The following is a 25,065-nucleotide window of genomic DNA, read 5'->3' as shown; positions in this document are numbered from 1 at the left end:
ATTATTGACGATTTATCGACATAAAAAATTTATTGGCAAAATTATTATCAGTTTATCGATGGAAATTCTAATTCATCAATAATTATTAAGAGATATTTTGTCAATAAATTCATCAATTATTGTTGACGGAAAAATTTATTTGTAATTATCGTTAAAAGATCTGTCAATAAATATTGTGTTTTGGTTCATTTTCTTTCTCTTTTCTCTTTTCTTTTCTTTTTTGATTTTTCTGTTTTTGTGAGTTCTACCACCAACAAAGCACTCATAGTCCTTAAATAACCACTAGTCCAACAAATTTATTTGGGTCAATGAAACACGAATACCACAGAAGGGAAATAAGAAGATTTTGCTGGTGATATTGGTGACCTGCTTGATCTCTAGCATGATGAGCTCGGTTGACGATGAATGACAATGACGAGGGACAAAAGCGGTGCTTGATTTTTGCATTATATTTTCGCATTCTGTTTTTGCATTTTTATTCACAAAATATGAAAATATATTGACAGTGAATACAAAATTTGGACTAAAAATTTACCATTTTTTATTAAAAAGATTTATCGACAAATTTTTTCATCGGTAATAAAGATTTCATTTATTAATAAATTTATTGATGAATTCTTTTGATGATAATTACCAAAGGATGTACTAATAGAAAAAAAATGTTGGTAATGCATATTTTTTACTGACGGATTTATCGACGAATTTTCCTGTCGATAAGTGAAATATGCATTGATGATAGATTTACAGATAAATGTTTTCATTGATAATGAATTTATCAATAAAAATCGTCGATAATTAAAAATTCAACATATGTCTGTAAAATTTATAGGTAAAACAAATTTATTAACGGAATTATTTTTGTCAATAAATTTTCATCGGTAATTTCATGAATTTTTGTAGTGTCATCAATAATTATTGAAAAACAAAGAAATGGACAAACTTTGAGGGAAGATTGAAAATATCGAACTAATCAAGAACACAACATCTATGAAATATCCAAATAAATTCTAAAAATGTGTGTGAGCCAAACACCCAAACAAAGAACATAAATCAAGAAGGAGAGAATTGCAAGGGACTTACCAAAAACACAATCACTACAACCTTTGTGAGAGCGACAACTAACACCCACTACAAGAAAAATTGATATTACCGACGGTCAAAATCTTTCGATAAAGCATAAAATCTATAGGTAAATTAAAATTACCGACAGTTTATCAGTCGTAAAAAATTTGTTGGTAAAAGTATCGTCGATTAATTTTACCAAAATTTTACCAACAAAATTTTTGTTTTGTTGGTTGACCGATAAATTTTTCCATCAGTAAATCTGTCGATAATTATCGATTGAAAAACTCATCCATAAATTTTTTGATAATTATTGACAAAAAATTTCGTCGATAAAATTTATCGGTAAATATCGCGATCTAGTTCATCTTTTTCCCTACTCTCTTACTTTTTCTTTGTTTTATTTTAACCAATCTAGAAGGATGAACACATTTCAAACAAAATATTTTCAATTCAATTGAATCCTTTATTACAAACTTTGATAAATTTTTGGCAAAAAATTGTCGAGGATCATGCCAAATAGTGTAGGTTGTGTTTCCGATCGTTAGGGTAGTGATAAACAGTGGCTTTGGCTGGATTTAGAGCGGACAACGACGACATTGCATAGAGGTGCCAATGCTTGGATGCATCTTAGCGTGGAAGAGAGAAAATAGAGGCATTGTCCATCCTCTGCGTGTGTTAGAGAAGAAGAAGATGGAGTGAAAGACCTGAAATGCGATGACGTTGATGAAGACGAAAACGACGACCTGATTCAACAGAGATGAAGGCGTGTCAAATGAGCTTGTAATTACGGTGGTCTGAGTTAAGATAGAGGAAGCGAGGGAAGATAAGGTCTACCTCATGCGAGAAAAAGGAAGATGAAGACCTACAAGAAAGAGAAAGAAATGACGTGTCTCAGATAAAGAGAAAAAATGGACGAGAAAATTTTCGTTCTTTTTATTGATGGATTTTTTAGTCGATATTTATTGACATTTTTTTATGTCGATAATGCATATTTCATTTATAGACAAATTTACAGACAATTTTTTTTTGGTAATGCATATTTTATTTAACGACGTATTTTTTCGTCGGTAAGTGAGATAAGCATTACCCACGAGTTTGAATTCGTCGGTCAAATCCATCAGTAAAATTTGTCGATAATTAAATTTTTAAAATTCGTTGGTAATTTAAATTTACCAACGGAGTGATTTTCGTCAGTAAAATTTTGTCGATAATCTCAAAAAATTTGGTAGTGACCATAGCAAGACTGAGAGCATCCACATGGATAGTATGTGTATTTTAAATTAAAGTATATAATAAAGTTGTATTTTATTATAAAATTGTCACTCTTATCATTTACTACGTCTGTTATACTAATAACCATCATGAAAGGTCTTATATCCTTATTACAAAGTTGTCCGCTCCTACTTTTTGTGTTGATTTTTTAAGTACAATCGACATACAAAATCTTGTAATTTATTATAAAATTTTCAATGCTTCCACTTTTTGTTGGTTTTACTGATAACTACATAGAAAGTTTCTTTATATTTACAATTTTGTCACCATTTTACTTATTATGGCAGGTGGACTATAATCGTCATAATAGTAGTCATAAAATGCATTTTTTGCATTAGTGATTAATGTCTTTGTTTAAGAGATGAATGACCAAGGCAAGCATCCCTAAGTTGGGGAAAGAAATGTCACATTGAGAAAGTTACATGAAAGCGAAGATGTCGATCTTCTTCCAATGATTCCCATAAGTGGACCTAACTTTATCTAGCTACTTGAAATAATGTGACTTATGATTGGCAGAAGAGGAGGGGTAGATTGATACAATATGAAGAATGATGACCTACAATATACGAATCTCGAGAGGTTGATTGATTAAGGTGACAAAAGTTGTTTGAGGAAAGTCCATTAGACATTGAAGTAGTGGGGAAGATTGGATAGGGCCACTGAAAGCATAAGATAAATCACCTACAAAGTATATTACCATTACATGTGCCTCACAAATTTTTCATGACTCCTCCTCCAAATTCATAACTAAAGCAAACAAGTGCCTATTTTTCCATCGAAAGCAAAGCAGAAAGAGATGGGTTGCACATTAACATGCTTTAAAGATGAGGAAACCATGGAAGCTAGTACAAAAGGTAGGGAAGTGCAAGAGTTTGTTGAAAGAATGGTAGGAAGGTGTAACGAGAATGCGAAAGGAAGAAAGAGACTTAGGAAGGAAGCAAATAAAACGATTAGAGACAAAGAGGAACAAGGTTTAGGAAAGTGGGGAAATTCAAAAGTGAATTGGGCTTGTCATTAAAGGCCTACGAAAGAAAAAAAAAACACCTCATATAACAACAAAACAAAATCAAAACAAAGGTAGATTTTCACAATTGTACGAGAACACGAATATCAGAAATATTAAATATGGGGTTGGTTAAAAGACAACCAAATGTTATAAACATGTTACAACTGGTTAATTACTACATAGGATGTTCTATAAATACTAATGTCAACCTTTGTTCACTCACCAGAATGGAAATAGTCATGAAATTCCAAGAGAATGTTGGAAAGTCATGAAGAGATAAAGAAGGCAAGGGGTCACAAAGCTAAAGAGGATGGGTCATGTGGCAAGAGAGTACTTATTCATTCAAGGTATGAACAAGAATTATTTTGGGGGACATCTCCTGAGGGCATAGAGAGATGTGTATAAATTATTCAAAACATTATGGGTCGTTTTGTAGTCGAGAGTTAGTAGAAAGGTGTTTCATGTAATTGATCAAAGGAAAAATCTTATAAAAAGAGCAAGAATCAAAAGATCTCAACACATAATATTTTACAATGATGATGTTAGTGAAGGATGACATAAAATAGGCTTGTAACTCATTAGAAGTTGACTATTGACCCTTATTAGGCCATCGAAAGAGATAAGAGTTGACTGTTTACCCTCTATTGGAACTTTGATTAAAGAAGAAAGGAAATAATACGACTAAGGTCGATCTATAAATGATAATCAAAGCAAATAGAAAAGAAGAATAAAGCAACTATAATTATGAAGACATAATGGATATTAATTCCTCCAAGACACGTGACATTTATTTGGTAGTCGAAGGAAGGTTTTTTAGGACATTTAAAGGACAGTTTAGCATGTAACTTGTTTAAATTTGAAAATTACTTTATGTAACTATCAAAAGGGACTAGAAAATATAAATAGGTTGATTTTATATTTTACAATGGTAAAAATTGTGGAACAATACATACATTCTACTAAACGTCGTGAACAAGAAAAATGACTAATATAGTATTGTGTTTAACTCATGAATATTTAAATTTAATTTTTATTAAAGCAATTTAGCATATGTTAAGCCAATACCGGTGTATTTTTATTTTAAAAATTTATTTAATTAGTATTGATTTAGTTAACACTGAATGAAAATAAATTAAAAAAGTGAAAATATTATATCATACCTTCATATTCAAAAAATATAGATGAAAAAATAGAAAAAAAAATGTAATGGATGAAAGAAATGAATATGTATAAGAGAGATGAATGTGGATGGATGAAATGAGTATGAAGGAAGGAGATGAGGAGAAAAGTGTAAAAGAAAGTGAAGAGGAAAAAAAAATATGTATGAAGAAGATAAGAAAAAAATGTAGATGAATATCTGTGGATGAAAAATATGAGTGTGATGCATGAGATGAATGTGGGTGAAGATAAATGAAATGAAAGATATGAATGTGAGGAGATTTACGAAAATGACAGAGAAATTGTGGTAATGAGATTTATATAAAAAGTAAGAGAAAAAACTATGAATGAAGAGGTTTGTCATCTTTAAATGTTAGCTATTTGATTAAAAGTAATTTATAATCTATATTCAATATATAGAACTTAAACAAAATAAGAATATATAAATTAGGGTCGATTAAATCAACGCCAACTTAAATAAATAAAACATTAAAACTAAATAAGATTAACATGTACTAAGTTGACGTTAATCTTAATTATTTATAATCTTTATTTTAGTTTTTTTTATAGTTAACGTAGAGAAATAAAAATATCGAAAATAAATAAAATTAGTTTTCACTAAATTGAGACTAACCTTATTTATTTTAATTATTTATGATATTAATTTAAATAAATATAAATATTAAAAATAAATAATATGAGTATTTGCTAAGTTCATACTAATTTTATTTATTTTTAATATTGATTTTAGTTAGTGTTTACATGCTAATACTAATATTTATTCAATAAAAAAAATTAAATTAACTTTATATTTCTTTTCTTTTTTATAAACTAGTATTTTTTAATGGAAGCTAAATTTATATTTTTTTTATTGATATTGTAAAAACATAGAGAATCATATTTTAGAATTGATGGTATGTTTAAAATAGTGTAACTATATTATTTTAATATTACCATCAAAGTATAAATAAAACTTTCATAAATGAGTTTCACTATTTAAAAATACAATAGCTCTTTAGGAACCACTTTTCAGAGTTATCTCACTTCTTTATAAGCTTTATCACTCCCTACTTCTCTATTTGAATACTTCTCTATTTGAATATTAGAGACCAGTAATTCTCACAGTGAGCTCTTCAATCTGATAGGTTAATTTTTTCATTTGAGTAAGTTGGTATTTTGTCTATTTTCTTGGTCTATTTCTTCCTCTTGCATGTGAGTTCTTCTGGCTTGCATGCGGTGTTTAATCCTTTCATAAGGTTCTCTATTGATCAATAGTTCTAATGGTATATCATTGTGTTTGTGTTGTTCCTAAGGAAAATTTTTATGTGTCTTTAAAGGTGTTGTATGGTCTATGAGCTTTTTGAGCTGTCTTACAGGTAAGAAAAGCTAATTGCAATAATTATAAGTTATAAATTATTGTTAAATTTATTGATTGAGTAATTGTACTATGATTGTATGATCATTTGTTATGTGTGATGAACACAAACGATTGAATTGAGGAGTTAGACTCTTAAATTTCATTGCTAAGTTGTATGATGAATTTCAAAGTAAATTAAAGAGTAATATTACAATTGTGATCATTTGGACTAGATTTGTTTGTTTCCAAATAAAAATTGGTGTGTTTGTTGTATGTATAGAGCTTTTGATTTATGTTTGGTATGGCTGAATCTGTAGAATTGCATAATTTCATTTTTTGCAATTATAAAAACTCGCCCAACAAGGGTTGTGCCACTGAATGACGCTAAAGTTAGAGAACCCATTAACTTGGTGGTTATTGGGCGAGAATATTCTCGTTATGCAACTCCAAAGTCAATAAATTTTGAGAGCTCACTATCTTGGTTATTGTTGGGCATGAATGGCCTTTGCTGGATGAATTTTTGCAATTAAATCTGAGAGCTCCATGGTCTTTTTCACTGGGCGACAATTGGGCTCAATGGGCTATTTATTGCGAAAATTGTTCCATTACTAGTGGCATAGGGCGAGACCTTTATTCGTTGGGCTAGTGGGCCTTCGACATTACGCGTCGAGCAAGTAGAAGCTCATTCTAGCGGGACTAATAAAGTTATTCAGTTATTCTATGTATATTAGGGCAAAAACATCGTATAACGTTACACGTTCAACGTTGAATCACTCAATAGCCAATGTTAAAAATGATCGGTGGCATTTTTGTAAATAAATGCAATTACTAAACGTCATTTAGAATTGTAATTCGACGTAAAAGGATATAAAACGTCGAATGCCCTAGCGTTAGACGTCAAAAGGTTAGTGAATTCAATAAAAATTTGAGCGGGAAATTGATAATTCATTCCCTTTATATTAGCGTGCGAGACCCTCTTCTTTGCTCAGACTTTTCTCGAACGAAGTTTGACAACCATCACATGTAGTCTTTCTTTCATTTGATATAAATGCATTTTAATTAACTACTTTAGGTATGATTTTCGTTTGTTTTTGTCGATTATTTTCGTGTTCTTGTCCTTCAAAGACACATTCTGTTTTCTCTCTCACTGGTGGCAACACTTTATTCCGATGAACCCACCTTTTGAAGGTTAGTTTTAGTTTTCATTTTCGTTTTGAAGAACTTATTTGTTAAACTTGTTTGTTGTTTTTTAGTTGAACTTGTTTGTTGATGTTATTTGATTGAACTTTTTTGTTGTTTGATTAAACTTGTTTGTTGTTTGTTATTGTTCTTTGTTGTTGATCCTATATATTGTTCATAGCTCATGTTTTATAAAATATTAAAAACTGAAATTTGCTGGTTTTTTGTTTTTCAGGTCTTGTAGAGTTGTAAAAAAGGATTACAATTAATTAAAAAATAATAAAAAATTGATTAACATCGTATATTGACAAATATACGACGTTAAATTAACTTCGTATATTGACAAAATTTGATGTTAAGTTAACGTCGAAATTTTTTAATTCAACATCAATTTAACGTCTCCCGATATGACAACATTCTCGAATTCGACGTAAAAGGCCAAAAATATTCGTTAGACGTTGTTTTTGTACTAGTGGTAAACTAATTTTGTGTGTATAATGTACTTTTAGAAGTTAATAAAAGTGGTAAACTAATTTTGTGTGTATAATGTACTTTTAGAAGTTAATAAAAGAATTATTTATGTATATGATTTGTTTGGGGATGGTGTGCATTGATCCAAGGTGGATTAAGCTTATGTTTTTTTAATTAGTGTATGCATTGATATAAGGATTCAATATTGGAGGTTATCTTAATACTCTAATAACCATCCAGACTCATGTAAAGGAGGATGAGTTATGTGGTGAGAGTAGCAGGAGATCATAATCTAAGGACTTTACTTTATCCTAAGATTAGAATGGACTAACCATAGGATAAAATCGATTGAATGACTCTATATAGTAGTAGAGGTCACCACAAGTGCAAAACTTACCATAATCTTATATTAATGCATGTATCTAAATAATCTTATATTAATGCATGTATCCAAATAATTGAGTATTTTAGTCTATATTTATAATATGCGTGTATGAATGAATTGAATGTAATGTTTTCGTATTTCTATTTTTACTAAAACTTTTTTCACATTAACTTACACTTTTTTTCTATGTTATTTTATTTTATGTTGTTTTTTTCTTTTGCAATAATTACTTTAATTGGTGTAAGCAAATAAAGAAGTAGAAGTAGATATGTTTGAGAAAAGTGACGAAGTAGCCGTCTAATTCTCAGTTTGGGATTGTATTTTTTTTTCTATTATTATTTAGAGATATTTCATCTTCTCATATAAAGTTTTAGACTTTTAGAATTATACATCTTGCTTATCACAGGCTTATGGTTTAGTTTTGGATGACCTTAATAACATTTTCTAGTTCTGAATTATATGTTTATGCTTATTTTAGTAGATTTAATCTATTAAAATAGAATATTACAGAGATAAAAAAAATCTAATATATTTACTTTTGTATTTAATTCTTCTAAAACTATTTTTTATTTGAAATTAAAAATATAATTTTATTAGTATTAAGTAGACTTAAAACAAAAAGTGGAACGTATAAATAGCCCTAATTAAATACTACATTATCATATACCTAAACTGGTCAAATATTAGTTAATATACTAAAAATATAAAATATAAAAAATTGCTAAAGCTGAAAATTGTTAAACCATATGACATGAAAAACAAATTTGTGTCAAATAAATATTTATCACGTCTATTTAATTATCATATCAAATAATCTTAGTGAACAGTTAACAACAATGGAACTGGTTAAAACTTAAATAGAAATAAGTGAATTGAATAAAAACCAAACAACGTTTTGCTATTAGAAACGAAAATTTTAAAATATCTTATGTATGAAAAACATATTTTACTCTTTCAAATTTGTAGGTTATTAGCTTGGAAATTTTGATCTCTTCAAAATTTAGAAAATCCACTTGAAAAATTAACTTTTGTTTTTTATGAAGTGATGAGAGATTAAATTCTAGAAAAAGCAGAAGGTTAGGAAAATTTGGTATCTTCAAAATTTAGAAGGTCCACTTGAAAAATTAACTTTTTTTTTTTATGAAGTGATTAGAGATTAAATTCTAGAAAAAAGTTTTTAAACCCAGAAAAAAAGTAGTAAATGAAATACCATATGGTATATTTTGTGAATATATATATTGATATGATAATTATGTGACTGTAAATCATTTATCGATTTTGATTAAAAAAATAAAAAAGTAAAAGGTTGCTTGTTGTCTGGTTGGCAAAACAGTTTGAAGAAGTTGGACACGGAACTGAAAAATAAATAAAACAAAAGGTCATAACATTAGCAGTGATGTAAGGTGTACCTAAAATAAAATGCTACATTATGTCTTTGCCGACTAACAAATGCTAACTGCCAAGAGACTCTAAACACCAATCATTATCACAAAATTCATGCCCATTAAAATATTTTCTAATATACTTTTATTTTATATTCATTGTTTTGGACCTTCTAAAGTTATAAAATAAACGTAAATGTAAATGCCCAATATAAAAAGTTGAGAGTTAGTATATTAGATGTAATTATATACCTTTGTATCCTACTCTATAGTGTAAAAGTTTGACCGTTTAAATATTTTTTTTTATCTTTAAAATATTCTTTTTAAAAATAAAATCGTAATCAGTTTTAATTTTTAAAATAAATCATATCTCAATGATTAATCTTTAACTATTCAACATACTTAAGATTAAAATATTAACACTTAAGATCATCAGTTCCTTAAATCTTCATTAGAAATAATTTTCATTAAACCTCTACAAAAAACAAAGGTTTGTTTTAAAATTCATCTCAATCTATAACCATGATACTTTCATGTTCGTGTGACAAACTGATTATTGAATAATTTAATTTACATTCTATGTAATATCTCAATTCAATATTTTAATATTAAAAAACAATTGTTATATTGTTATTTGAAAAAAAAAACGGTTATCAATGCAATTTTTTTCTTTATTTAAGTAAATAGAAAGAAAGTTAGTTATTGATTCTTAGTGCATTTGTATAGAATCGATTATAGTTTTGAAAAATTGATTCCTGATGCAAAGGGTAATCGCATTCAGCACCCGAAGCGAACATGGGCCGGCGAAGGCGCCTGAAACCGACTCATGCCTCCATTTGCGTCATTCAACATGACGTTCTGCATAATCTGGGTGAAGAATTCCGGTGACATTGCATGGCTGATTTCGCTGGTAAGATGGCTGTCACCGACGAAGTTCAACAAGAGAAGCGAGGAGTAGTAGTGAGACTTTAACGGATACGGGTCCATCAAGGGCCTGACCCGGCTGGGGCCCAAAAATTTCGACTCTGAAGAAAGACAAAAAGGTTGATGAACAGGACTCTGACATCTTCAATTTGACGTTCAAACGATATTTTTTTCAAAAGCTAATAACTATGTTGATAATAAAAATAACAATAATTATAATAATCATCAGTAAAGCATTTGTGTTACCTATCTCTTATTTTTTTTATATAATAACAGAAAACAATAAAATTATTACTATTATAATTTCAGAAATAAATATAAATAATTTTTATAATTTTTATTGTAAATAATTTTTATTTATTTGTAAGTATTTTTTTTTTGTTATAAAAGGTTATTTTAGTTTTAAAAAAAATTAAATTTAAAAAAATTCAAATCAAAACAAATGGTTAAATTTAAAAAAAAAAATCATTAAAGATGAAATTGAAAATAAAATATGTAAAAATTTCTTTATATTATAGTATAGATGTTATTAAATTTATTAAAAAACATGTTCTTAAAAAATCGTTATAAAAAATAGATACAAAATTTTAAAAAATTAAATAATTTATATTAATAAGAATAAGATGAGTAGTGAAATGTGTACACCAAAAATATATATGGATTACAGTTACAAAAAACAATCATGTTATATATAAGTAAAGACAATAATGATAGTTATTGTGGTAATTAAAATAATAATAATAGAAATAATTAAAATAATAATAATACTTTAAAATAATAATAATAATTTTCACTAAAAGAACATTTTTTTTAAATTTTCCTATTAATCTTTTTTATTATTCACTTTAATCAAATTGCTCAAACTCTTCTTTCATTTTTCTTAATCAAATTGCTCAATCTCATTTTAGTCTCTTTTTTTTTCCTCCTCAAATCTATTATTTTTCATGGCCTCAGATCTATCATCTAATCTTCCTCAATTCTATCATTTTTCATTCCTTTAAATCCATTATCTAAACTAAATAAAATAGTAGTAATAGAAATTACAAGAGCTTAATAAAGGTTTAACAAAAAGTTTTTTTTTTAATTAGTTGTTTTAATTACACATTATTTTTGTTTGTTTACTCTAATATTATTTAATTCTTTAAATACGAAGTTGAAGCATAAGAAAAGAAATATATGAATCAATCGTCTTGGTAGTCAACAATTCTAGAATGATTTGGTGTAATTTTAGGTGCAATGAAAAACAATCATTATTTTATGATCTATATTGTTGAATGGATACAAAGTCTCACATCAAGTAAAAGAAGAGTTGGTCATGAGTTTATATACACATAGATACTTCCAATGGTAAGAGGCCTTTTGGAGTGGTACCAAAAGCAAATCCGTGAGAGCTTGGCCCAAAATGAACAATATTTAAGTTTGAACATTATTCTAATATAATTTTTTTCAATATTTAAGGTATGTACATTTAGGATGACAACAGGTTGAGTTAGGTCGAACATGGATAGTATCTACTTGCAATTCGACCAAATAAAAAAAAATCCGCACAGATACTCTTTAAAAAATATCTGCAAGTATTTTAAAACCCGCGGATACCCGAAAATATTTAAAAATATATATTTTTATAAATTATTAAAATAAAATTTAAATAGAATTACAAAAATATATAAAATATAATATAAAATAAAATTAATTTTTAATTAAATTTAAACCTTATAAAATATAAATTAATGTTAATTTTAATTAAATTTAACTTAATAAAATGTAAATTAAATTTTTATTTTTAGTTTTTGTAGGTGGCGGATATTCACGGGTACGGATAGTATAGTACCTGTACCTGATTCATTTATAAATAGGTATTAGAATACTTGCTACATGTGGGTTGTAGATAGTAAATATCTACGAGTATTGTTAAATATAGTGAAAATTATATATTGGAATTAATCCCTTGTGTTAAATACACACATAGGGACTATATAAAATAAATATGTAAGAATAAAATAAAATAAAATAAGAATAATGTTTCCCTAATAAACATATAGGGACTATATTTCCCTAATTAACATAAACACAATATAAACTAAATGTAATATCTCTAACACTCCTCCTCAAGCTGGAGGATACAGATTGTATGGACCAAGCTTGGAATAAATAAACTCAATTTGAAATATATGATTTGTCTTCAAGAGTGTGCGACAAACAGATGCGCAATCACTTGTCGACGAACAACTAACAACAATTTATGGATAGTAGTGGACAACTGTGAAATTTCAAATAACACCATGAAACTTCAAGTGGGATGACTTTGAAAAAGGAGAACAATGACAAACTCCAGGGACTAGATTGCCATCAAGTAAGGATGGGGCTTGCATCAAAACTAGAGGGACTGCCATCACTGATTGATGGGGCCTGTAGTGGCTAAAAGCGAAAAAACTACAGGGACTGCCATCACTGATTGATGGGGCCTGTATACAGGGACTGCCATCACTGACTGATGGGGCCTGTATACAGGGACTGCCATCACTGACTGATGGGGCCTGTATACAGGGACTGCCATCACTGACTGATGGGGCCTGTATACAGGGATTGCCATCATGATGGGGCCTGTAGTGGCTAGAAGCGATAAAACTGCAAGGACTGTCATCATTGACTAGTGGAGTTTGAGGCTGGAAACATACTCCCCTCACGACGAACAGCGAAAATGACGGTGCGCCGATGACAAATCGTGAAAGTAGAAGATCATAATGAGCTCTTATTCATCAAAGAGCCCAAAAACAAATCTGACAGATTTGACAAAGGGTTGGTGAAATTGTTTCAACCCATAATTTTAGTGTTGAAATTTCTTGGTGTTAACCAATAACTGTCCTTGAAGACCTTTCAGAATAGAGAAGATAGCGGGAGCAGTAGAGATAGGACTAGGTGTTGGTGCATCAGTTGCACAAGTGGCGGAGACGACGGCTGGAGACGGTGACTGGAGACAGTGACCAGAGACGGTGGCCGGAGACGACGGCGGACGACCGATGACGGTGGCCGGAGACGGTGGCCGGCTGGCAGGTGGCGGCTGGTGGCGAGTGACAACAGGCAGTGGCGGCTGGTGGCGAGCGGCAACAGGCAGTGGCAGACAGCAACACCGGACAAATGCGAAACAGAAACTAGAGATTGCCCATTGAAGCATAAAGGCACAGGTTGAAAAAAAAAACTTTTTTTTGGGGGGCCGCCGGTGGCGGCGGCCACCAGCGGCAACAAAGACAAACTAGAAAAAGATCAGAAAACTTGCTCTGATACCATGTTAAATATAGTGAAAATTATATATTGGAATTAATCCCTTGTGTTAAATACACACATANGGTTCTCTATTTATAATAGAAGAAATATGGGCTAAGCCCAAATACAANTGAATATNTAAGAATAAAATAAAATAAAATAAGAATAATGTTTTTCTAATAAACATATACAAACTATGTTTCCCTAATTAACATAAACACAATATAAACTAAATATAATATTTCTAATAAGTATCAACTATCTCTCCTTGATTTTGTCCATGAATATCGACATATACAAATTTTTTAGTCATCCCTGTTTACATCATGTAGATACAATAAGAAGAAGCATCACATATGAATTTATTAGTCCGGGCTTTCAAAGTATGAAGAGGTGAAAAAGCACTTAGATACATCTGAAAAGAGAAGTGTATTCTATTCTTTAGTAATCTTCGAGAAATTTTTTTCTAATATTCTTTTAAGGTAGAAATAGGATATTCCATTCTAAATTATAGCTTGAACATAAAAAAGTTATAATTTTTTTTACTTATAACGTACAATACATATATATATATATATATATTTAAATCTAAAAAATGCTTTTCAAAACGCTTAATTACAAAATATTTTTACATTTAAAATGGGGTATTTTGAAAAGTGTTTTTGAATCTGAAATTATTTTCTGAAATAATTAGTCAAAAATATATTATTTTATAAAAGATATTTTTAGATATAATATTTTCCAGAATACTCAGTCCAGAAAATATTTAAAAAAAAGTGTAAGGGTTTCAATATAGCTTTAATGAGGGTAATTTGAGTAATACAAGTTTCAAGGGTTGCAGAAATAAAAAAGAGAGCTACAGAAGAAAAGCTCTTTCTTTTTCTGGAATAAAGGGATACGGGTTGGCTTTCGTTTTTGTCATGGGCGTTCTGCACCTCTACATTTTTTTCCTCCACCTTCCTATCCCACTTTTATTATTTATATTTTTATTTTTTATCTATATTCTTATTATACCTTTAATTAAAATTTATTTTATAGGTTAATTTTAATTCCACTTAAAAAACCTAATTTTTATTTTCTCATCTCTCTCGTTCGGTTTCATCGTTGTTTCTTTCAATTTTTTTCTTTTACTGCGAGTATCGTTGGCCTGACCACATCCGTTTCAGATACCTGGGGTCTTCTTCTTCCTACCTACCACTGAAACACTGAAACACAGAGAAAAATAGAACATGCACACACAGAAAAAAAGAACACGCAACACTGAAACGTTGTATTACATATATTAAAAAAAAACAAACATAAATGACAACACTCAAGAAACGAAAAAATAAGCTCTAGCAGAAACAACAACATATATGTGTCAAGAAGAAACCGAAACGAACAAAACTTCTCTATCAATCGGAAGAAGAGACCAATCGGCAGAAACGAAGCATCGCCGCCGCACCGCCGCACAAACTCGCCGTACCACCACGAAATGCACAGATGAATAGAGGACTGGAGTTGGGAGTCAGAGTTTAAAAAAATGAAAACGAGTAAAGGGAAACAGGTGAGAGTGTTGTGTTAGCCTCAGTGAAATTGAAAATGGGAGTGGGGAATTCTCTTGAAGGAAGGAGTCATAAATCTAGGGTTAGATAAATAAGAGAAGGTTAAAAAAGTAAATTAGAGAGTAAAAAAATGTTATATTTGTAATATAACATTCCGTAATGAATTGGATTAGATAGAAGGAAAAGAAAAAGAAAAAGTTGCAGATGCAATGAAATTAGAAAAAGAAAAAGAAAATAGAACAAAAATAAAAATTAAGTTTGTGTATCAAATATGTTAATTTTATTATCAATTATTAGATTATAATTTCGCATTACTTATTATTTATATCAAAATTTATTTAAATTGAACAATAATAAAAAGTTAAATTATTCACTTGCTGAAAACAGTAATGTTTGGATAACTGATATGGTTAGAGAATTCACCGTAGGAAAGTTAAATAGGTTGAGTTTGAATTATTTCTATGAATTTCTTTTTATTAAAAAAAATACTTTTATCATCATCAAATATAGAAAATGATTTTAATATTCAATATTTTTAATCAAAGTTAATAAAAATATTTTCAATTCAAATTAATATAGTTTTTTTTTATTAACAGCCATGATATTATTTTTAATAATTATTTTGACAAATTATTTAAGGCTTCTTCAAACTTTTCTATGCTGAAATTTTGACTTACATTAATTATTTCTTAATTTATTTTTACCGAAATATTTTTTTAATGTTATTGTGGGTAAAATCCAATTAGCTTCAACTCATTTATTGGGTACGTAAAGGCGATTATTTAACTTAAACTGTTTCATCATCTTTTGTAGTTATTCATTTGTCACCAAAGAATTAACTATAGACTTTTCAGCAATGCATATTCAACTGCTTCTTTAATAAAGTCTCTATTTATCTTTTAAAAAGCAAATAGCAATAATTAATACTTGACAAAAATTCTCTTGTGCAATTTAGATAAGAATAACAGATAAGGAAATATATCCTTCAAACCTTCCAAAACTCTCCATTAGTATCTTTCACCTTTTCTAATATATATGAAAGATATAGTTTGAGTTCTGATAAGTTCACATGTCTATATGTCTACGTGACACAAAATTTGTTATTTTTTTTTTCAAAATTAACTTTTTACTTTTAATAAATATGAGGATCAATCGTATTATTTGAGTGTAAAAGTAAAAAAATCGTGTCAAAGTATCATTTCATTTCACGTATAATTTCTATACTTCAAGTATGAATATTTTAACTTTTACACATGAAGTTTAGTTCCTCATAAGTCTTTTTTTTTTCTTCTCCTTCCTCTAACAAACTTTTGAGATAATAGAAATAAGGCCAATAAATGTCTTATTATAGCAATTGTCAATGCTCTTTATTGCATATATGTTTTGTTAATTCAAAAAGTCTACTTTTTGGAAATTATTTTGGCTAATGTTATCACTCGTATTAACCAAGGTATTTATTTACATTGATTTTTTGATGAAACTTTTGACTTTCAAGGTGGTGTAAAGTTAAGGTGAACATTTTAACTTTTAGAAAGTTTCTCAAGAGTCTAAATTGTCTTTCATTTTAAGTGTTGTTATAAGTGTTTATCCTGAATCATTTAAAGGTACATACAAAAGGTATTTTAATTTAACGATAAAAGTTAATTCAATATTAGATAATTTAGATATTAATAATACAGTAAAATTGTTTGAAGGATACTTACAGGAAGTATTCTGATATCAAAATTTTCAATATTTGACAGTTCAGATATTAATAATATAACAATCACTTATTTTATCTCAAATATATATATATATATATATATATATATATATATATATATATATTAGAGTGAATTTATGATTAACAATGAATTAATTATAATCAAATTGTTAATAATCATACTTTATTTTTAAATTATTAAGTGTTTTCTTAAATTGGAACTCCATTGCATCCTCTTTAGCTGTATTGATAATAAGTGTTATTAAAAGCACTTTTGGTTAGCTATAGGATTAATTGGCAACGTTTAAATTAAATTAAAGTAACCTAGATTTTACATAATTCAAATTTGTTGTATGTAATCAGGATAAATTGTGTCATTTTATTGTATGAGCCAAAAAGTATTGTATCTCACATCACTTTAGCTTACTTTATAGTTAGTTGCTTTTGGGTTTGATTTCTAAGTTTATATTTATTTATTCTTATTTTAGACAAAGTTGAATAAAAAACTTCTTATCATGCTAGAGTTATTTCATCATAGTGACATAAAGAATAATAGATCAAATGTTAACATAGGTTCATGTAAGTCAAAAAAAGATATATTTAGGGTATTTCAAAACGTATACAAAAATATCACGATTTAAATAAAGATCTTCTAGTTCATACATAGATTTTCCTAATACTTTCCTAATAGGATGGAAAAACAACCCTCCATTGAATACATAGATAAACATAAAACCAATATATAAATGAGTGTTTGTGCAAGCTGCGTAGTCTAGTGCCTCAATGTTAACGTATTTAGACATTTCTACTAGATTGACTTACAAAACAAGATGTATGCATTTGTTGAGTCTACCAAAAACTTCTTCCATTGGGTAAGACACTCCTTAGCAATTTGCAGAACAGCAAAGGAAAAAAGTTTAGACTAAATATAACCTTCATTTGGTTAGCTTTGTAAACATTTATAATGGATGGTCAGGCTAACAATAAATATATTTACCTTTTTTTCAATTCATGCTTCAAAAAGTGACATCTTGTGGGGATAATGGAAGGCAATCAGATTTGTCAGTATTAAAATGCATTCTCATGTAAAAGATTGTATCCGTTGAAAGTAGTAGATACTATTGTGAGGTTGATGGGAATCTTTTTTAGTAATTAATTTATTTAAATAATGGTTTAATTCTTTATAATATTGGTTGACCAAATTATGTTTTGGATAAATCAATTAAATGGATCTTATTTTTTTTTTATTTTATTTCAAGTTGTAATAAAGGTCGAGTTGGCCACTTAGTCATCAGGATACTAAAAGAATGCAAAAGTAAATGTTTTTGGATAATTTTTGGCTACCATAGTTGTAGTTACGATTAACCATTAGTTTAGAGGAATCATTATTAGCTTAAGTGGAATATAATTGAAATTAATGATTTTTTGTAATTTTGATGGTTTAAGTTTTTATATAAGCTGAACCATTTTGATCAAATGAATATGAATTGAGTTTTATTAAAAAGATTAGTGTTTTATATAAAAAAAATATTAGAGTTTTATCTCTTTTATTTTAGTGAGAGTAATTCTCCTAAGTTCTTGAGTGATTCTTCTAAGTTATTGAGTGATTCAAGAATCCTTTGACTATATCAAAGGATTTTCCCATGCTTTGTGTGTTGTCTCCCTTAAAAAGAGTAATTCTTTCCTTCCACCTTTCATACTCACCTTTTGCCTTTTCTTCACCATAATTCAAAAAAAAAATTAATTCTGCCTAAATTTCTTGTTTATTACCATTCCAATCTAAATAATCCGTAAACAAATGAATCCACCCTTTTAGATTTTCATTATTTAATATTAGAGCTTCGACTCTGGGTTTCAAATGGCAATGGAAACTTTCTATACAAGGTGTTTAATTGAAGGCCACCCTTGTTTAGTTGCTTACAATTATGGAAGAGCCAACAATGTTATGGGTCAAAGATTGGTGGGGAAACTCCACTTACCAACAAGCTCTTAACTTAATTAAGCATGGATCAGATTCAATACGGGGTAATGAGTACAAGAAGTATTATGTGATATTGCTCCGATGGACTCTTGTGTTAAGAATTGAACTTTAAGTCTAACTCAACCCCATAAAACCGACTTGTAAGGTGAGGTTTGCACCCACTTATATACTATGAATTGGCCTTATCTTTAGTCGATGTGAGACTTCCAACACACCCACTCATGCCGAGGTATATACATCTCGAGCGTGGAACTAGACATTAATGGGTGGTTTGATAGCAACCCGATAGCGGGTGCAACAATATGCCCAACAAACAACAAAATCGCTAGGATAGGCTTTTAACGATGGCTATGATACCATGTTAGAAGTGGACTTTAAACCTAACTCAACCCTACAAAACCGACTTGTAAGGTGAGGTTTGCACCCACTTATATACTATGAATTGACCTTACCTTTAGTCGATGTGGGACTTCGAACATCTTGTCATCTTCTTTTAGGATGGTCATGGTTTCGTTTTAAAACATTAAATATTGATGAACACTCACTTTATTTAAGTCATAAGGGGAAAAAGTTTAAGTTGAAATTTATGTCACTAGGACAAGTCCGTAAGGATCAACATAGGTTGAAGGAGAAAATAGAAAAAGAAAGAATAAAAAAAGAAGCAAAAGAGAGTGAAGAAAGAATGAGAGAAAACGAAAGAAGAGAAAATGAAGAAAAAGAAAAAGAACCTGAGAAACAAAGCATGAAAAGTTTATTTATTAATGATATTTCTTCTCTTGTTTGTCATGTCATTTTACAGGAACAGTGACAGGAACAAAAGGATGGGCATGAGAATGAAATAAACCAACTCCCATGTTTGAAAGCGAAGCTTGTTCGTAGTGCTTTATTATGCATTTGGTTCGCTGATGAAAAACAAATTCTGGAGGATAATGAAACAACATACATGTTGTTATTTTTTGTTACATATGTAGGTGAGATGTTGTTGGCAATAGAGTATCTCCACGAATTGCAACCATTAGATAGGAACAAATAAAAATTTATTCAAGTTGTATTTGATCCTGAAGGATGAGAATTAGTTTCAAGTTGTTGAGAAATAAAGTCCTTTACATGGACATAATAAACTTTTATTAAAACTAGTAGAAAAATAAATCTTTAAGATTCGGGACAAATCTTCTCAAAGAAGAAGCATATGATGTGAATCCAACCAATGATGGTGATGTGTCATTTGTTGCAGTTTTTAAGTAATTAGTTTGTTTAAATAATGGCCTAATCCTTTGTAAGATTGGTTAACCAAATTATGTTTTGGGTTAATCAATTAAATGAGCCTTATTTTTTTTTGCTTTATTTCAAGTTGTAATAAAGGCTCAGTTGGCCACTTAGTCATCCGCCTTTGAGATATCAAAAGGATGCAAAACTGAATGATTTTGGGTGACTTTTGGCTATCACAGTTGAAGTTGCAATCAACCATTAGTTTAGTGGGATCATTATTAGCTTAAGTGGAATATAATTGCAATTAATGATTTTTTGTAATTTTGATGGTTTAGGCTTTTATATAAGTTGAATATGAAGTAAGTTATATTAAAAAAAATATTAGAGTTTTATCTCTTTCTATATTTTGTGTGTTGTCTCCCTTTGAAAAAAGTGATTCTTTCCTTTCACCTTTCATATTTACCTCTTGCCTTTTCTTCACCACAGTTCAAAAAAACTAACTTTGTCCAAATTTCTTACTTATTACCATTCCAACCTAGATAGATCCGTAAACAAACGAATACACCTCTATGTGGATTCTCATCATATATGTACTAAGTTTTTCTATTGTAAGTTTCACGTTGTGTTTTGAGTTAGTAGATTAAATCCACCAGTGACATAGTGATGACAAATATACCATTCTTAAAGCCTAAAAGAATAAATTTATAAAAGCTTTAATATGTAAATAATCCACTTCATTTAGGTCCTTGGAGCTTTCTATCAATTTGTTGCTCTGTTATTGGATTTTCTCCAATCTAATGTGCCTTCTACAGTACCATGTGCAACCCACTTTAGCTAATTCAACCTTGCTTAGATATATTAATATCCTTCAAATCAGATTTAGGTTTCTGAAATACTAGGCAACTGATTTAGTGAACTGGATTGGACATTGAATCTAGCCTGAATAGTAAAAATTAAAATTAGGAATTTTATGCTTCATCATACTGAAATACATAGTTGTACCATAATAAGAATTTCCTCAAGATTTTTTTTTCTTTTAAATACAATTTTAGTTTTGCGAAACCATATACTTTATATATATAATATGATATCCATAAAATATTTTCATAATATATTTCCTTTGTTGATAAGAAGTAATAAGGAAGATTGTTGGAAATTAACATTTAGATGATTGTTATACCTATTGATTTGTTACACAAATTCTAAACCCTACATGAGATGCTTACAAGTGAGAAATAGGTGAGTTATTGTTTCCTCCTCCAACCCACATAAAGCACAATAATTTTCTATTAATGCTGATCCTCTCCTTTTAAGGTTTACTTTCATATAAGTCATATGTTTGATGTGTTAATTTATTTAACACTAGTGTTTCTTTTATGTTTTTTTTTTTTAACTATCATTTTTATTTTGGTGTTTATATATATGTTATGCATGGGATGAACACTTTCGATCAATATATATTACTAAAGTCTCTTCACATCAAGAGTTAAAAATAAATAGAAAAAGAAGAAAGGTGTTTGAGTTTTATTGAGATTTTGAAAGACATTCTTTTATTCTTCTAATTCTTAAGTATTTGTTAAGTAAGAAGGGAAGACAACGAAGAATTTAAAAAAAAAAACTCTTCTATATAATCAAACAATTCAAGTATCTATTTAATCATTATTAAATAAGTTAAATACTATTTTATAAATTAAAAATTATTAGTATCTAAAATAGTTTTTATTAAAAATAATTTATAATTGATTTGTGAATTATATTTTAAATTGATCTCTAACATTATTTAAAAAGGTTTTAGTTACTACTATTAATTCTAAATTAGTCTCTTCTTTTAAATTAGAGATCAATCTAGATATTAATTTTTTTAGTTAAAATCTTTCACAAGTGCAAAATATATTTTTTATAATGACATTTTACCAGCTGGACTTAAAACCGGTATAGAAAATATACATAATGACATATCTGTAATAAAGAAAACTTTCTACAACGATTCTAGTTATAATTGGTATAGAAAGTTGACATGGTGACATATTTGTAATAAATAAGAAACTTTTATATATCAGTTCTAATTATAATCGATATAGAAAGTGGACATTATAACCTTTTTGTAATAAATAAGAAAACTTTTTAAACCAATTCTAATTATAATTGGTAGAAAGTAATATTTTTTTTTTAAATTAAGATATACTGAAACCCTGAACTTTTCTGATGTTAGTGGTATCACTCATGCGATCATCTTGCACAACAAATGACAAAACAAATGCTTGATCACTACTGTGTTTGTGCTTGATCTGCTAGGTATATGTATTCATTGTATGTAAATGAATCTTATATTTAAGCATATTGCATGTTGTATATCTGAAAGAAATAATTGATTAAACTGTGCATATAATCTATTAAATTTCTTCATATTTCAGTACATGCTTAACAGGGGCAAAATAACTATATTTTAACCGATTACATTAGTTGTATAATCGATTAAAACAAGTTGTTTTGCCAACATGTGTTTGTTGAGTGCATTCATGTGTTTGGAAAGGAAAATAAGTTTGAAATTTGCTTAAGTATGGAACTTAACTCATTACATAAGTTTCTTAATCGGTTAAGTTGTTTATCTTGTGAAAATCATTTTCATCAATAGCCATAACTATTTATAATGGTCATATTTGTTTGTTCTTGGCTTGTATGATTTACATAATTGATTGCATGCGCTATTTAATCTGTTAAATCTGAAACAAATGAAAAATTTTTAAAGTAGAAAGAAAAACTTAACATATTACATTAAAAGCGTGATCGATTAAATTGCGTCAGGATTTGAAAATCCTATAAATAGACGTCTTGCTCGCTATTTCAATACAATCACATGAACTCACACTTTCATAACTAACTTTCTTGTCAAGTATTAGTTGCAGTAGCGTGTTAGAACAAGTCTTCATGAATCAAAGATCTCATTTTGGGTTATTCATAAAGATTCTTGCAAGATAGTTGTGCTGATACATTGCTGATCAATTATGCATTTCTAGTGTATTCTTTGAAGATCAATGTCTACATTGCAATCAAGAGGATTGTGTTCTTGTTCCTGTGAGCCAAGAGGAAGAACTGTAGTGCTTTGGATTGAGAGTTGATATCGCTCTCAAGGTGCATTAGGACTTGGGATTACTCTCAAGGTGTATAAAAAGTTAGGATCATCTTGTACTGTAAGTGATATTGAGTGGGAAAGGAGAGTGCATTGAGAGGAGATATCTTTGTATTCTTACTTGTAAACTCTATCATTATAGTGATTCCCTTCAACTAAGGTTATTGAAAGAAGACTAGATGTAGGCTTGGTCGAACTAGTATAAATGTTTGTGTTGATCTTTCTCTCTTTCTCTTTTATTGTTGATTCATATACACTTGCTTTATTAATTTCAAGAAAGTCCAAAGATTTTACTAAGTTTTTTGAAAGAACAATTTTTTAAAGTAAAATCCAATTCACCCCCTCTTGGTTTGAAATATAAGGCATCACTTTTTTAACAATTGGCACCAGAGTTGAGAATTCAAAAATTTATTGAATTTTAATCGGTTAGGTATTCAGTATAATCGACTAAAAAGTTCCTAATGGCCAGTATTTCTCAAACCTTTGGTTAAAGGGCATCCACAAATAGGCCACCACTATTTGTAGGTGAGAACTACCCTTTTTGAAAAATTGGAATGAAAATTTTCTTGGAATCAGTAGACAAGGGAGTATGGGATGCAATTTTCAATGGTCTTTTTGAATTAACAAGAATGGAGAATGGTAAGTTGAAAGTCAAATATTTCTTTGAGTGAACCATAGACAAAAGCAGGAGAGTTCACTATGATGTTAAAGCAAAGAATATCATCTTCTCTGCACTTATAATTGATGAGTTCTATAGAATCTCCACTTGCACAATGGCTAAAGATATGTGGGATGTTCTTGAGGTGACTTACGAAGAAACCGATGAAGTAAAGAGAGCCAGAAAAAATTCACTCATCCAAGAGTATGAAATATTCAAAATGAAGGCTGGAGAGACTATCTTTGATGTCCAAAAGAGGTTTACACATATTGTCAATCACCTTCTTACTTTAGGAAAAACATTTCATAAAGAAGATATCAACATCAAGATCCTAAAGAGCCTGAATAGAAACTAGCAACCAAAAGTCGCAATCTCTCATAATCCAGAGATTTAACATCAATGAATATGGCTACTTTGTTTGGAAAGCTGAGAGAGCACGGACTACAACTTAGCAAATTTAGAGAGGAAGAAGAAAGTGAGCAGAAGCACACTATAGCTCTCAAGACAACTAGTAGAAGAGCTTCAAGAAAGCATGCTGAGGAAGCATATTCAGAACCTGAAATGCCAGAACTTGAGCCTGTGAATATGATAGTAAAAAGGTTTTCAAAATTTATGAAATCTAGAAAATTTGTTTTTAACTTTGCAGGTAATACTAGAGGAAACAAAAGGAGAAGCAAAGTTGTTGTTCCTACATACTATGAGTGTGGAAAAGAAGGCCACATAAAGTCTGACTGTCTGGTCTTGAAGATGTAACAAAAACTTGATGAGAAGACCAACCAAGATAGCAAAAAGAATAGATAAAAGAAAGCCCATATTGCTTGGGAGGAAAATGTTTCTAACATCTCTTCAAGTGGTGATGAAAGCTTAGAAGAGGAAACAAATCTTTGTTTGATGGTTGGCTTACTATGCTCTGAAAGCAGTGATGAGAGCTTTGAGAATGAACCAATAGAGGACAAGTATTATCAACTTCTTGATGCATTTAAAGAGTTACATGGTGAGGCCATTAAAATGCAATATCAGGTTAATTGATTAAAGAGTGAGAAAAGAGATTTAGAAAGAAGGATTGATAATCTTATTGAGGATAATGAGAGCCTTAAAACTGAAGCTGAAAATGTTTTACAAACATCTAAGAAGTCTGAAAGTATGGTTAAAACAGTAGTTCAAGAGTGTACTGATTGTCCTACACACCTAGAGAAAATAAATTACTTGATGAAGACTCTATCTAAATTTACTCTAGGAAGATCTAATCTTGAGGTTGTGCTAAAATCACAAAGGAGAGTGATAAATAAGCAAGGAATAGGTTACACTGCTAAAAGCAATAAGATCAATTTTAAGAAGTTTTCTTATTTGAGTAAACCTTTTTCTATATCTTGTTTTT

The sequence above is a fragment of the Vigna radiata genome, unplaced genomic scaffold (genome assembly GCF_000741045.1).
Source record: "Vigna radiata var. radiata cultivar VC1973A unplaced genomic scaffold, Vradiata_ver6 scaffold_86, whole genome shotgun sequence".
NCBI lineage: Eukaryota > Viridiplantae > Streptophyta > Magnoliopsida > Fabales > Fabaceae > Vigna > Vigna radiata.
The sequence above is the reverse complement of the archived record's forward strand: the minus strand, read 5'-3'. Positions refer to the sequence as shown.